Source organism: Equus asinus, chromosome 22, assembly GCF_041296235.1.
Source record: "Equus asinus isolate D_3611 breed Donkey chromosome 22, EquAss-T2T_v2, whole genome shotgun sequence".
Classification (NCBI taxonomy): domain Eukaryota; kingdom Metazoa; phylum Chordata; class Mammalia; order Perissodactyla; family Equidae; genus Equus; species Equus asinus.
In genome coordinates, this window is record NC_091811.1 from 55,215,463 (window position 1) to 55,231,224 (window position 15,762).

Consider the following 15,762-nt stretch of genomic DNA (forward strand, 5'->3'; position numbering starts at 1 on the left):
AGGAAACGGGAGGGAGGGGAGGGAGGGGAGGGAGGCTCCACATTGGCTTGAGGGGAGGGAGAAACTGTCTCAGCTGCTTCTGTCCTTGCTGTCCTCCTGTTCCTTTAAGAAAGCATTGCTCACCTGGAGAACATCAGATCCCAGGTGGTAGAGGGTGTGACTTGGGCTTGTTGGCCTCTGCCCTGACCTCTTCCAGGAGAGGCCAGTCTCTGGTGACCCTGAGGGCACTGGGAGCAGCAGGCTTTGGAGTCCAAGGGCCCAGTGTTTGAATATAAGCTCTGTTCTGGTGTTTATTAACTGGTTGGCTTGAGGCAATTTCCTTAATTTATCTGAAGCTCAGTTTCTTCATCTGTAAAATAGGCATAGCAATCTTTTCTTCGTAGGACTGCCTGTGCCCACTAGGCTCTCCAATGCGTGATTATTATTATCAACAGTAACAATTTCTAATGAACAGTCACCCCATTGCATTGCCTTCCACCCTCCTTTGTCCCCCCACCCCCCCAGGTTTAGGACACTTAAACAATGAACGTTTACTGGCAGCAGGGCGAATGCCTTATCTCATTTAGTCAACACAACAACTCTATAAAGGGAGTATATTATTATCCCTATTTATTATCTGTTATGCAAATAAGGGAACTGGGGCATGTAGCATTAAGTGTCTTGCCCAGGGTCACACAGTTAAGTGTGGTTAAGAGCACAGGCTGGGTAGTCTGACTGTGTAGGTTCAAATTTGGGCTCTGCCGTTGGATTAATAGCAGTAGGATGCAGCATAAGCTACTTCACCTCTCTAAGTCTCAGTGTCTTCATCTATTTGTTGTTAGTGGCGTCGAGTGGTTTCCGACTCCTAGTGACCCCATGTACAGCAGAGAGGAACCCTGCTCTGTCTTTTTGCGCCATCCTCTCACCTTCCAGTGCTGTATCAGCCAATGCTCCACTGCTATTCATGGGGTTTTCATGGCCAGTTTTTTGGAAGTGGGTGGCCAGGTCCTTTTTCCTGTCTTAGTCTGGAAGCTCCGCTGAAACCTATCCACCATGGGTGACCCTGCTGGTATTTGAAATACCGGTGGTATAGCTGTCAGCATCACCGCACCATGCAGCCACCACAGTATGACAACCCGCAGATGGCGGTGAGGTTCCCTGATGGGGAAACTAACCCAGGCTGTGGCAGTGAGAGAGCTGAATCTTGACAGCTAGACCACCAGGCCTAGGAATATTAATGGTACCCAGAAGGTAATGGTGAGACTTAGGTGAGAAATGCACATACAGTGCCTACCTCAGTAATGGCACATAGTAGGAGCCCAATAAATATTAGTCATCGTCATCATCGTCATCATCATCATCACCATCATCACCATCATCACCATCATACCACCAGTGGCACTCAGGGCCATGGTGTCTCCTGCTCTTTGGTGTTGTTTGGACGTTAAGTGTGTGTGAGGGTGCTCCACAAGCCCCAGAGCTGCTCTCTCATTAACTCCCCCCACCCCACATTTCAGTACCCAGGACTTGGGAAAAAAGACACTAAACAGATTATGACTCCATTTCGGGAATTAAATCAAAACTCAAGACTAACTCAATTTGGCTTCTGAGGAGAGGGAAAGGTTAAAAGGGAGCGAGGAGGCGTCTGGGTGTGCTCTCAGAATTGTAATTGGTTCTGGATCCTGGCCCCCAGCCCACGGGGATCCCCTGAGATGGGGGAGTGGAGGAGCCCTGGAACTCTGTGTCACCTGGAGGTGGGTGCAGGGGTGGGAAATTGTCCAGGAACATTTCCCCAAGGGGGAGCCTCTCTTCACAGCCCTTACTCAGCCCAGCCCTGGATTAAAGGGGATCCCAAGACTGGATGGGGGTGGGGGCTTAGACGCATAGTTGGACCTCAGGAGAGTGGAAGGGGTCCTGCTTGGGGCAGTCTCCTCCCTGGAGAAATACCTGTGCTGACCTGCTCCTCTTTAAAGACATCTAAGTGATACTGATATTGCCATCTCTTATGTTCACATGTGTGTATTAGACAGCCCCAAACATGACGCGCGTACGTGTATAACCATGTATTCTGTGTGTGGATATCCACCCAGCGCTCCTTCAGCGTTATACCTTGGCCCATGTTATTCTGAGCACTGTGAACTAAAAGTAAACATCAACTTCTGCTTAAGGGAGAGTGATAACTTTCCTCAATATTTTCTTACTGCTATCACTCTCCATCCAGGCTTAGAAAGACCATTACTTCCCATTATACGGAAGGGGAAACGGAGGCTCAAGGAGATGAGTAGCTTATTCAGAATCCTACACACAGTGTAGGATCCAAGGATGATTCCAAAACAGAAACCAGTATCCTGGGGGAGACAGAGTGGGAAAGCCCCCACCTTGGCCCTGATCTGGAGGCCTCAGGCCTCCCCCAAAGCCGAGTGGTTTGGAGACAGCGCCCGGGAGGCAGGTGCTGTGGAGGGAGGGACTCCCCGGCTCGCCAAACAGCGGGGCCTCGGGCAAGAGCGTCGCCAGCGCGTCCTCATTCTGCGATTACTGTCAGGGGACCATCCATCAGCACCGCCCCGGACGCTCGGCCCAGACTACCCGCCGCCCGCCCGGGTCTCTCCAGATCGCATTAGCGTGGGGCGAGGGCGCGGCGGCACCGGCTGCTGGGAGCCTCCGGCAGCCACGCTGGGGGCGGGGACCTGGGGTGCCGCGCTGGGTCCATGGCAGGGGCGAGGCAGAGGCTGCTTTAGGACCTCTCCCCTTCTTCCAGTCTCCCTCTCTGGCGTCTAAGGGCGATGGAGGGGGCGCTAGAACCAGGGAAGGGGTGGGGGAACCCAGAACACAGAAGGTTCCAGGCAGGAGCCAGGGTATTGGGGGAGGAATCACCGGAAGCAGAAAGAGAGTGAGAAACACCTGTAAAGGGGAAACAGGAGAAAGGTGGCTGGGGAGGGAGAGGCGGAGAAGGGGAGGCAGAGAGTGTGGGCTAAAGGGAGAGAAGGATTTAAAGGGAGAGGAAAGAGAGGATGCAGAGGGAGAGAGAATGGGCAAGAACAGATGAGAGACCCGGGAAACAGGGTGGAAAAATCCTTAGAGAGAATCTAGTGCAAGCCCCTCATTTTACAGATGGAGAAACTGAGGCCCGGAGAGGGGAATACCTTATCCAAAGACCCACTCCAGCTGCTGCTGGGCTAGCTCTTGGCCCCCAGGCTCATTTATTCCTTCAACCCATGTGTTTGGAGCATCTGCTCTGCTGGGCACTGGGGCTGCCAAAATGATGCAGGATCAATTCCTGCCCTTGGGATACTGCAGGCCTTCCTCAGGGGGGCGGAGGGGCTGAGCATCCAGAGGAGCTCCCTCACCCGAGCCAAGAGGCATTCCCTCAACCCCACCTCTTCTGGACACTCAAACCGTGCCCCCTCCGCCCCCCCCCCCAAGCCCTGTGCCCTCTACTGTTCTGCTTATGTCCTCGTGGAGTGTGGCATTTCCATGGAAAAACTGCCTCCTCCACTTTCCGCAGGACTGCCCAGGAGCTGAGACAGGTGCTTGAGAGTTTGGCCAACTTGTGCTGCCTCCCATGGCCAACGGGCTGGGCCTGAAAGCAAGGCCCTTCCTCCCTGCTCAGTTGGTCCTCGGGGGATGGGCAAACCCCACAGGTTGCAGTGAGCTCAAAGCAAGCTGTGGCAAGCAGGATTCAGGTTGGACACGAGGAAGTACTTCCAAGCCCCACAGTCTGGAACCATTTTTTGCTGGGACTCTAAAGCAATTGTCTTTCCCTGAGGATGGAGTTGGCACCATCTTGCCCTCTTCAGATTCTCCAGTCTGCCCAGTGTGAGGCTTTGTGCTGGGCTGTGGGGGGTTCTGGAGAGGCTGGTCCCTGTGCCTGGCTTTGTGCGCTAGACAAGGATGTGCTAATGTCTCCCTGGCTGCCTCTGCAGTCACTGCCAGGCCTGCAACATCATGTAATCCCTGGATCCTTTGCAACCCCCAGATCATCTCATCCTTCTTCCTGCCTCGGGGAGAACTGTGTTGGAGTGGTTCCATCAACCCCTCCACAACCTCTCTCCTTAAAGCCTGTTCCCTGACAATCAGGAAGTGCCTCCTTATGTCTAAACTTGGTCCCACCTTCCCCACAGTCCATCGTCATCACTTGACTTGGGATTTCGTCATGACCAGGCTGAAGCCATTTCTACAAACACCCCTCCCTGCCAGTGATACTCCCTCAGTCCTCAATGCCAAGGCAGGGAGTAGGGACAGCCTCCCTCCAAGAGCTCTGCAAACTTCTCTTTGTCTGAAACAAGCTCCTAGGTGCTGCGGTGGTGGTTGCTTTAAAGAAGGGGGCCTCTTTCCTCCACAGCGCATTTAGAGGGAGGCAAACGTGAGAGAGTTTCCAATCCCAGAATCTGAGTCTCTGCTCCGGTCTTCGAAGAGTCATGGGGCTCAGGAAAGGAAAGAAATGAGCAGAGCGGGGACATGAGCAGCGTCTCAGGGATGGGGCCCCCAGAGGGCAAGAGAGGTGGATGCTCCTGAAGTTCCAGACTAAAGACCCACAGCGAATTCGCTTCATTCCTTCTTGCAGGAAAAGTGATACCCTCAGGATCTAGCCAATGAAACAGCCTGGGAAAGAGGGTATTTCTGCAGCCCTGACACTTTATCCAGGGGAGGGTGTCAGCTTCACCCCAGGAGCAGTGCCAGAAGCTGAGAGCTTGGGAGCAGACAGTGAAGCCATTCCTCCAAGGGCGGGCTAGATGAGGGGTTGGAGCACCAGCCCCGAAAAGCGTCCAGGGAAGCAGGCCTTGGCAGTAACTCTGTTCCTCTGTGCTGACTCCACATGCATCGTCTCGTGTAAGCCTCAGTGCCGGGCTCAGTGCCTGGCACAGGCTTGTTGTACACGTGGATGGATGAGGAGCCGCGGGAGGAAGGTCACGGTCCTCCATTATAGATGAAGAAACAGAGGCACAGAAAGGTTAAATATCTTGCTCGAGGTCACCTGTCTCATCAGGGCCAGGGCCAAGTGGCAGTGGAGAGCCACTTTGGTGGTTGAGGGTGGTGGAGGGGAGGGAGGCAGCAAGGAAGGGACTAAACTATCAGTCACCACACCAGGGGACAGAAGAGAGTTCTGTAAAGAGATGACTCTCTGGGAAAGATGGGATTTAAGACCATGCACGTTTTAAAATCCCTCTTTGAAAGCTGCTTTGTGACAAATACACAGCCCTGCAAATAACATGGAGAGGTCAAGGGGAAGACCTGGCCATTGAAGACCAGGAGAGAAAGCCGATGCTGAGAGGCTGGACACCTGACCCCAAGACCTTTGCTGAGAGTCACACAGCTCCTAAATGCTGTGTGACATTAGACCAGCCACACCCCTCTCTGAGCCGCTGAAGAATGGGGATACCAGAGGAGGAGGAGGGTGCACGTGGGCCAGAAGGGCCCGTCACTGTCCTCAGGGGAGCAATTGTAGGCATCAATTTCCCACTTCCTTGGATCTATTCTTTGTTGTTGTCGTTTTTGTGTGATTTTAATTATTTTATTTTTTTCAAATAGGAAATACATGTATATGGTTGAAAACTGAAAAAGCACCAAAAGTTACACAGTGACAAGTACGTCTCCCTGCCCACCCTCAGGACGACCAGGCCACCCGGGGCCTCTCCCCACTGTAACCACAGTAACCACCGCCTTGTATAACCCTCCGAACATATTCTCCCTTCCTCCTGGCTTGCGCCTTGAAGTCGCCATGAAGCTGAGTTGAGCACTGAGTTCTGGGGAGAGGTGGGGGGACACACCTGGACCGCTGGGGCCTTGGAGCCCCGAATACTCAGTTTCCCCTCCCGCCCTGCTAAGATGGCTGCACGCCTCAGGAGCGCAGAAGCCTGGCAGGTGAGAGGGAGGGGTCGGGGGCCAGGCAGAGGCAGGAACCCTCTCCAGGGCTCCAGTTCCCCACGCTGCCCCCACGGGGCTCTCAGTGTTGGCCTGGCAGAGGGCTCGCCCCATTGGGTCCACTCAGGTTCTCCAGAGAACAAGGCTCCACACCTTCCCTCTACTACCTGTTGCACTGTTGGGAAGTCTTTCTTGATGTCTAATTCGGACTCCCTCTACTTTAGGTGCAGCCCATGGCTTTTTATTCTGCCCCAGTGGAGACAGAGCATCCTCTTTGAGGTGATGACTCGGTTCCCTCCCCCCACTTACATACACCAGCAGCCACACTCCCCTCACCTTGAAGGCCTCTGAATTCCTAGTCCGCCCCTCATGTCCCACCACTCCATCCTTGCCTGGTACATCCCTTTGGTATTATTATCCCAAAGAACACTTTGGTCATGGGGGTGATGAAATCCCAACCTACAGTGAAGTGTTCCACCAGAGTCAGGGGGTAAATCCACGCTAGTCCCCTTGCCAGCTGAATCTCCCCATTTCTGGTGATGCCCCAGCTCTTGCACTTGTGCCCATCACCTTGACCCCCAGATCCTCAAGCATGGCCTGCAGTGAGAGAAGGTACAAGTTAACCTCCAGCCTGGGATGGCCTCCCCCTGCACGCCCCTCCAAACCCTGTCCTGGGTAACCTCAGCCTTTGCATCTACTCACTGAGCAATTATTATTGACTCTTCCAGGTTCTTGGGATGCATCAATGAACGAAACAGAGACAGACCCCTGCCCATGTGGGGTTTACGCTTTAGCAGGGAGAGATAGACAATAAACAATACATTTATTAAATAAGTAAATTATATTTTATATTAGAAGGTGATAAGGGTTACAAAAAAAAAGTAGATCGGGGAAAAGGGATCAGGATGGAGGGGAAGTCTATAATTTTAAATATGGTACCAAGGAGGTCTCATTGAGAATATAGTATTTGAACCAAGACTTAGAGACGAGTGGGCAAGTAAGCCCCACAGACTTCTTGGGGAAGAGTATTCTAAGCAGAGGGAACAGCTGGTGCAAAGGCCCTGGGGCAGGCACTTACCTGGCAAGTTTGTGGAACCTGGAGGCCAGCGTGACTGGTGTGGAGTGAGCAAGGAGATGTGTATGGGACAGCGTGACATCAGAGAGGTAACAAGGGGCCAGATAATCTAGGGCCATGTAGGCTGTCTTAAGGACTTCTACCTTTACTCTGAGTGAAATAGGGAGGAAAGACATGAATGGACTTAAGTTTTTAGATGGTCCTTCTGTCTTTTGTGTTGCGATAGATTGCAGGGGGCAAGAGAAGACACAAGGAGACTTGTTGAAAGGTTATTGCACTAATCCAAGTGAGAGGTGAGTGGCTTGGACCAGGGTGGCAGCAGTGGACGTGGGGCGAAGGGCCCGGATTTTGGATTTGGTGACAGTTTTCTCTTCCTTGGCTCCCATCCCTTTGCTCTCTTCACTCTCTTCTCTAGGTTGTGTGCTTTCTCTTTCTTGAACACTGAGAGCTCTGTGAGGGGGGCTCAATTCCTGTCCCTGGGATCTGCCCCAGCCTCAGGGGCATGGCCCGAGCAAAGGGCACCAGGTCCCCGTGCTGCCACGGAGCGACTGACAGGCAGGGCGGCCCGGGTGGGCAGAGAAGGCTGCTGTCTCTACAGAGGACGTGATGGACAGTTATTGAAGGCGCTCCTCTGGGGGCTCCACTCCGGTCTTCATCTGAGCCGCCCTCAAGGAAATCGTAACCAGCTCTTAAAAACATGTTAAGACCAAAGCCGTGTGTGTGTCTGAGCAGAGCTTCGACAGCTACTTAACACGGGGGCCTCTGGGCCTTTGAGTCCACTCCCTCTTGGCTGGCCCTCTCCCCCCGTCTGGCTGGTGTTTATCGGCCAAGACGTTGTTTAAATCACACTCGTTTCCTGTAAACATTTCACTTGAAATGCCATCCGCTGCTTCAGAAATGCATCTGTCACAGCTCTGGGGCGTGCTTGAGGAGCCTCGTGGGATGGCGCCCCGTCTCTCTCTCCTGTCCCACCGTCCTCCCTCCTCCCCGACCCATCTTCTCGGGTTTCACGCCATGAGAACTACTTCCCCTCAGTGTAACAGGGCACTTAGTGCCAGGATTATTTATAACAGTTGAGATGGCAACAGGCTATGGGGAGCAGCCCAGCCCGTGCACACTTTCTCTTACAAAGCTCAATAAATGGACCTGGATCACTGTTTACCACCTGCTGTCTCGGTCTCCTCTGTGTTTCCTGCTGGCTTCAAGGGGCTGTGGGGGATGGGGGAACAGGGGTCTGGACCAGGCCAAGGCTGTCCTCAGAGGGTAAGGTGCTTATAGACCAGGCCCTGAATACAGAGACCCCCTCACTCTATTTCCTCTCACTTCCGGACAGGCACTTCCCTGCCTCAGGCGAGCTCTCCTCTTGGAAATGAGCTGCTCTTGGGGTCCATTCTCCAGCAGGGAGCCCGCTGCCCCCTGAGGAAAGCTGGCATCATTCTGCTACTGCAGTGGCAGACCTGGGAGTCAAGCTGAGGAAGGCGTCTGACCTGGACTGGAATGGGAGTACAGGAGGTTCTGGGGGTTCTTCCAAAGAAATATTTCGATTGGCTCACTTCAGGCTGGAGTGAGGCAGTGGGATGGAGGAAGTCACTTCCGGAGGACTGAGAGCTTTCTGACCATCCTCCTCCTCCCCACAATTCCCTAGTTGTCCTGATTTGAAGGCTCTGGGGTGTTGGGGCCTGGAGGATGGTAACCCAGTTAATGGCTCCTCTCCCAATCTCATTTATTTGGCTGGAGTCACATTAAGGAAAGGCATCGTCAGACCTCCTCATCCTTCCCAGAGGCCTGATCCAACCCCTCCCCAGACACGGGGGCCCCTCCACCTCCTTCCCTCCACACCTCTGCCCACCCACCGCACCGATGAGGCTCCTAGGTGAGTTCCAGGGAGACCCCAGGTGAGAGACTTCTAGAAGACAGGGAGGGATCAGGGTCAAACCCAAGGTGGGGCAGGCAGGAGAGGCAGCCCTGGTCTTTGGGGTCAAGCATGCCCCTTTACAAGCCAAATGAAGAAAAAAAGTTCTAAGGGGAGCATATGACTCCATAAAATAAAGGGACATAATTGGGAGCGATATCTAATTTATCTATTGAATGCCTCCTACGTACTCTTTTATCACTTAGATGGACAGAATATAATTGGTGTGCTGAACGCCATCAATCTCAGGGCCTGGGCTTCCTGTGCTGGCTACACCTATTACTGTCAGATTATGACACTGTAATACCAAGATCAATGACATTTTAAATGTGCTCCAGTTATGGGCAATTGCTGACAATAAAAACAGTGACAAATTGATGAAACTTGGGCAGCGATGATCTGGTGTCAAAAATAAACCATAAATAATCTGCTTTCCAAACTGGGAGAGGTGCTTGGGACACTAGCTTAGGGGAAAAGGCCCCGGGAGAGGAGACCCATCCCTCACACGGCATCTTGGCCACTCAGCAAGCCCCACCTGCTTTGGAAAATTCCTTCCAGGCTGGCCTGCAAGGCCCCAGCGGGGAGACGGAGAGGCAGTCTTTGGGGAGGCCCGGAGCCCCTCCAGAGAGTCCCCATCACTGGGACTTTGGGAAGTGCCCCTGTGTGGCTACCAAGGCGGAGGCTACACACGTTCACCGAGACACTGGTGGGTGGTCTTTTGGGGTCCTGCCCACTCTGAGGAATTAGGGCTGACCGGCCGAGTCACCGAGTCAGACTAAACCAACCTTAAAACTGGGAGAGACCTTGAATCTCTCTTCCTGGAGGGACCGGCTCTGTCCTCCAAACTGGCTGGCAGAGGGACCTGGGTCCTCGCTACCCCACCTGCACCTGCCCCAGGCATCCTTTCTCCAGGCCACACCTGTGTCCCTCTCCAGGAGATGATGGCAAGACTTAACACAGATGCTTTCTGGGTGCCCGGCACCAATGCAGGTGGGGATGGGTTGGAGGAGTGTTCATATCGGGATCACGGAGAAGAGATGAAAAAAAGAACATTAAAAAACGAACAAACAAAAGGTGAATGGGGGCTGCTTCTCTGGTCTTGACTTATGTCACGGGTTTCTCCACGGAAGGGGGCTCCAGCGCTTCAGCCAGCAGAACTCTTTCGGGGCGCATTAAGGTAGACCCTTCTCTAGTTTCTTGTTTTTAAGGGATTGCCTTACTTTGTAGTGTTGCCCTCACTTTAATAGTCACATTTCTTCATATGGATGCCACCGCCCCGACTCCAGCGACAGGGACCCCCGCTAGCGGGAACCCTTCGCAGAGCAGCTGCTCCAGCTGAGCTCCATCCAGGTGTTTCACGCATCTCACCGTTAATCCCCCAGCAGCCCCGAGAGGCAGGTGATCTTCTCCACGTCTCAGAAGGGAGGAGACAGATGCTCTGAGATTTGGTGACTGGCCTGAGATGGCACAGCCGGTGAGCAGCAGAGCAAGAAAGGAATCTAAGATGTCTCCTCTAGGCTCATCCTTTTCCCTCTGGCCCTTTCACAGACCTTTTTCACCCCATTTTACAGAGCAGGACCTGGAGGCTGAGGGGCTCCCTAGAGAACCTATAGCTAGTCAGGTCAGAGCTAGACCTAAACCTAGCTTTTCTGAATCTTCCTGTATTACATCTGTGCTCTTTCTGGATGTGCCGTGACAGTCTCCTGCCCTGGGAGGCCACCGTGCTCCAACTTTGGCCGCTGACAGGCAACAGGGGCCACAGTCTGCTTGGAGTCAGGCAGAATGGTGCACTCTGCCACTTGACAGCTGTGTGACCTTAGGCAACCTACCTCACCTCTCTGAGTTTCAGGTGAGAACTGAAACGACATAGTGCATGATAAGCATTTGGCATGGAGCCTGGCCTTCATAGGCGCTTCCTAAACGGTAGTCATAAGAGAGAGAACCGGGACAGTGGAGGGAAGTTTGACAAACTAAAAAATCAAACAGAAAAGGGAGTTACTCAGGGGGCCACACACTGAAGCCCATCTCACCTGGAGTGCCAGTGCCGAGGGCCACCCCACAGTGGCCGAGTGGTGGGACTGTCACAGGATATATAAGAAGCCTTTCTCAGTACCACAGAGGTTTTTTTTTTTTTTAGGACAAACAGTTTAAAACATTGTTTTTATATTAAGACACATAAAACATACTATGTAATAAAATGCCAGGTTTGCATAATTTTAAAGGTGAACTTAAGGCCTCAGAAGAATTTGGTCCTCTGTGAGGGCCCTTCACGCTGAGCCCCGAGACCACTGGGTCCAAGTCACCCTCCTCTCTCTATCGTCGAAGGGACTTTGGCAGAAGTTTGAGAATCCTTGTGTCAGGGACAGAGCCTGGGCAAGAGGCACAGTCTCTGACTTTGTCACTCTTTAAATGAGCAAAACAAACAACACCACTGTCCCCACCTTCCCACTGTGTAACCTTCAAGTTTAGCCTTCAGAACGTGAAGTACTTGGTTTAAATTATGACAACTTGTTTCTGATCCCTTCCTATCTAATCATTGCTAACCAAACCACCCATCATCAACCGGCTGAGTAGTCACACTTTGTAGGAGGCTGGAAAGCAGGACGCTTAAAGCTGACTGGATTCTTAAGGAACAGCCCGAAGGCGGACCGTCACTTAGGTGCGCTCACCCTTTACCAGCGAGGAAGGAATTCGCGCCCCAAGGTCTGGCTGACCCGTCCCTCTCTGCCCGGACACTAGGCCTCCCAAGTGCCCTCTGTTGGCCCAGCCTTGGGGCTGCCCAGGGCTCAAGGCTTCTGTGTCCTCAAAGGGCCCTGGAGTGGCCCTTGACGGTTTAGGACCCCGCAGGTCATACTCCTGAGGAGGGCTCAGCAGCAGCCACCACCACGGCCGTCTACAGCCATGCTCCCAACTCCCGGTCTTTCTAGGGTTTTATTTTCTTCTTAATAGTACAAGTAATATATATTGATTGTGGAGAAATTTAACAGTCCAGATAGGTGAAAACGAGAAGGAAAAAAGTCCCAGTAGTTTCCCCACCCAGGAAGAACCTTGGTTAGCTGGGCGAGTCACACGACTGGGGCTGTGCTGACTTCCACCTGTTTAATGCAAAGCCTGCAGAGTGTGATCGCTGCTGAGGGTGGGGGTCGGGGAGGTGGCGTTCCGCAGGGCATGCTGCTCTGAGAAATCCCAGAAGCCCGTCCTAGTTCCAGGCTAGGGAACTGGGCACAGCCTGCCTTGAGGATCATTAGGTTGGTCTTTTGGTGACTCTAGAGGTTGGATCCAGAGGACAGGGGGCCTGCCAATGGATCCACCAGCTGTTCAAATGGCAGGCTCATGGAGAATTGGGCTGACCAGACCCCTGCCAGCCCTTCCACGGTTTTCCCTACACCTACTCCACTACATGATATGAAAAATTTCTGGAATAAAAAACAAGTCTAGGGACCGGCCTCATGGCCTAATGGTTAGGTTCAGCATGCTCTGTTTCAGTGGCCCAGTTTCAGTTTCTGGGCACGGACCTCCACCACTCATCAGTGGCCATGCTGTGGCAGCAACCCACATACAAAATAGAGGAAGATTGGCACAGATGTTAGCTCAGGGTGAGTTTTCCTCAAGCAAAAAGAGGAAGATTGGCAACAGATATTAGCTCACAGTGAGTCTTCCTCAGCAAAAAAAAAAAAAAAAAAAAACTAAATTGCAAGTACTCCGAAGAAGGGTAGTTGAGTGACTTAGATCCATGACAGATCCATTTCTAAAAGAAGGAAGTGCCTTGCTTTGCCAGATCAAACAAAACTAAAGTGACCCTCTGGTCCCTGCAAAAGAGGGGCCCTGGGGATGGTAAAAGCATTCTTGCCCCGGAACCCAGGGACGATGGTGGGAAACGCCACTTAACAACACCCAGGACCCAAAGAAGTCTAAGGCCAAGCTCTCGAAGGCTCAGGTGAGGGGCTGGAGAGATGAGGATGAACTGTGAGCTGCCAGACTTGGCTCAGGAAATCAGTGCTGGGGGCGAGGAGAAGGGCGGGGCCAGGAAGGTTTCCAGGGGAGGGGAGTGTCAAAGAAGAACAGACTGAGTGGAAACAAAAAGCAGGGGACCAGTTAAAGGGGAATTGGCAGCAGAGGTGGGTGATGGCGGGCCCTGGGGCAAGAGTGGTGGGGAGAGGAAGGGAGGGGTGCAGTGGCTGTGAGGGAGATCTTTGCAGAGGGCAGCCTTTCGAGGTGATGGACAGAACTCTGGGTCTTAAGAGCAGGAAAGCAGGTTATATTTCACTCCTTCCCTGAACAGAGAGATTGGATTTGGTCAAGAATAAGTCCCTAGGAAGCAATTGTGAGCACCCCGCCCGTCCATCTTGTTGATGAATACAGAGTCAGAGCAAAGTTGGGAATGTGGGCGTCTGACGAGGTCTCTATGATTCTACAATCACTTATGACACCTTCTTCCTCCTCCTCTGCCTGGTTAATGGGCTATGGGTACCCACCGCACAAAGGGCAACCAGACACGCATGGTGGGTGATGCAGAAGTGAGGCCCTGTGCATCTACTCTTCAGAGGAAACTGGGTTTTGAATTTGGTTTGTTTTTCAACCATCCTTTTGGCCGTAGCAGGACCAAACCTTTCCTTCCTCCAATCCACGAGTCCCTTCAAATCCTTCATAGACTTCAATCCTGAGAACTGGAAGCTGGGCTGCTCGCTGACATCAGCCCATTCTGGGCAACGCAGCCTCATTGCCTCTGGCCTGGAAAAACGGTTTCTGGATTCATCTTTGCCTGCACTCCAGCTTCTCCTCCTGGGACCCTCATCTTGGAGACTGGCACCATCATTCACTCAGTCACATTGGGCTGGAACGTGGGAGTCATCCTGGATTCCTCCACCCCATCAACTTCTCTCAGTCAGCAAATACTGAGCATCTTCAATGAGCCAGGCCCTGTTCACGGTGCTGAAGAACCACATGTACGAAACAAACCCCCGCCTCAGGGGCTTGCCCTCAGTGACCTAGGGTGTGGATTCTCCCTTCTGAACTTCTGTTACCCTCTTTCCCGCGGTCACCATCCTCGGTCCTCCCTGTCACCTGGCATCCTCTGCTTGGTCGCCTAGAGTCATCTTACAAACCGAGACCTGCCCTCATCAATGCTTTGCCAAAAACCTCAAACGAAGACTTTTTAAAAATTCAGAGTGAAAAAAAATCAAGCAGTAAATTCTATCATAACAGTTGGACAGCTTTAAAAAAGTGCTGAAGCAATATAATATGTTATTCAGGGATATAGTCTGTGGCAAAAATATAAAAACATGGGCTGGAAGAACCACCCCAAATTCCTGATGGTGGTGCCTCTGGGAGGGACGAGGCCGGCACAGGGGAAGGGGGAAAGGGAGCTTCAATTTTATCTGTAATGACCCGTTTATTTTATTTTTAAAAACTCCAGAGCAAAGTTGACAAAATGTTAATAGTAGCTTAATAAAACCCTAACTCTGGATAGGGGCTACCAGAGTGTGACATTCTATTTTCTGTGTTATAGAAAAACCTGTCAAAATGTAAACCATGACCCACTCAGGAGTCCCCCACTCTCCCTGCCCCCTTACCTGGCACATTAGCCCTTCACGTCCTTGTACCTCCTCTCTCTACACTGAAGGACTTGCAGCTCCCCAAAGATGCCATCGGTACTCTGCCTCGGGGCCTTTGCTCAGGCTGTTCTCTTGGCCTGAACGCCCTTTCCGGCTTTGCTACCTTGCTCCTCCCCGATGGCTGGCACAGGGAACTGGTTAGGACGGGGGAGGTAGAAACGTCCCGGGGAGGACAATTCTTCCTTGTCCTGGTTTGTATTCAGCTGCAGCTAGAGAGAAGGATCACCTGTTTCTTTTTATTTAAAATCTGGTTTGTTTCAAAACTGTTATCAGTGACAGGGAGGTGGAAAGAGTACGACCCTCCGCAGAGCCTGCCCACCCCCCGCTCTCCCCAGCAGCCTGGCCCTGAGGCAGAAGACTCCCAGCAGAATCAGGAAGACTGATAACCTCATTCTGGCTCGGTTAGGACCATCGTCTGGCTTTCTCTGGGCAGGCCAGGGCCACCCTGTGCCTCGACGGAGGAAACATGGCCTGGGCCTGATTTGACCACGGCTCCTGGTGGCATGCTGAACAGGCACGCAAACTCTGGGCCCCGAACACCCTCCCCACGCCACTCTGGCCCTGGTCCCTGTGCATCCTCTGAGGTAGACGTGGTGTTGCCTCTCCCACATCATCCTTGCTTCCCCTTTCTCAGACTAGGGTTGATGTCCCTCATCCACCCGCTGCCCGTGGCACATTTCCGCTTCAGAACACATCACCCTGAACTCCAACTGCCTGTCACACACCTGTCTTCTGCCCTGGGCGGCGCTCTCCTTACGGAGGGCAGGGGCAGAGGCGGCCTGGTTTGCAGATGTATCTCCAGCACCTGTGACTCTGCCAGGCTCATAGTAAGTGCTTGTTACATTTTTTGAATGAGTGAACTGTCTCCCCCACTGGACTGCGAGCACTGTGTTGACAAGGGCTATTCCTTGATCATCTCTGGAGCCTCAGTGCCTTGCTAGTGCTCGGCATACAGTAGATGCTCAATAAATACTTAACCATTTGCATGACCCGACCTCTGTTCTTCCCCTGACAATCTGGGTAAAGGGAGAGCATCTTCACTTCTCTCCCCCTCCTCCCCCAACCATGTCAGGGCTGGTGGCTGAAGCTGAGGGACCCTCCCTGCCTTCGATGACCAGACGTCCAAACTTTCTAATGGTAAATAGAAAGCGGTGGCCGAGTCCTGGGTCCAGGCATCTCTGCCGTAGCCTATCCCAAGTAGGGAGGACTCCTTTGGAGATGAGGTGCTTCAGGGCCCCTCCCTGCTCACTTCAACCTCCAGCATCATCAGAGATCCCGCTGTCTGCCCTGAATTCTTCCTGCTAGCACACAAGTCTTGT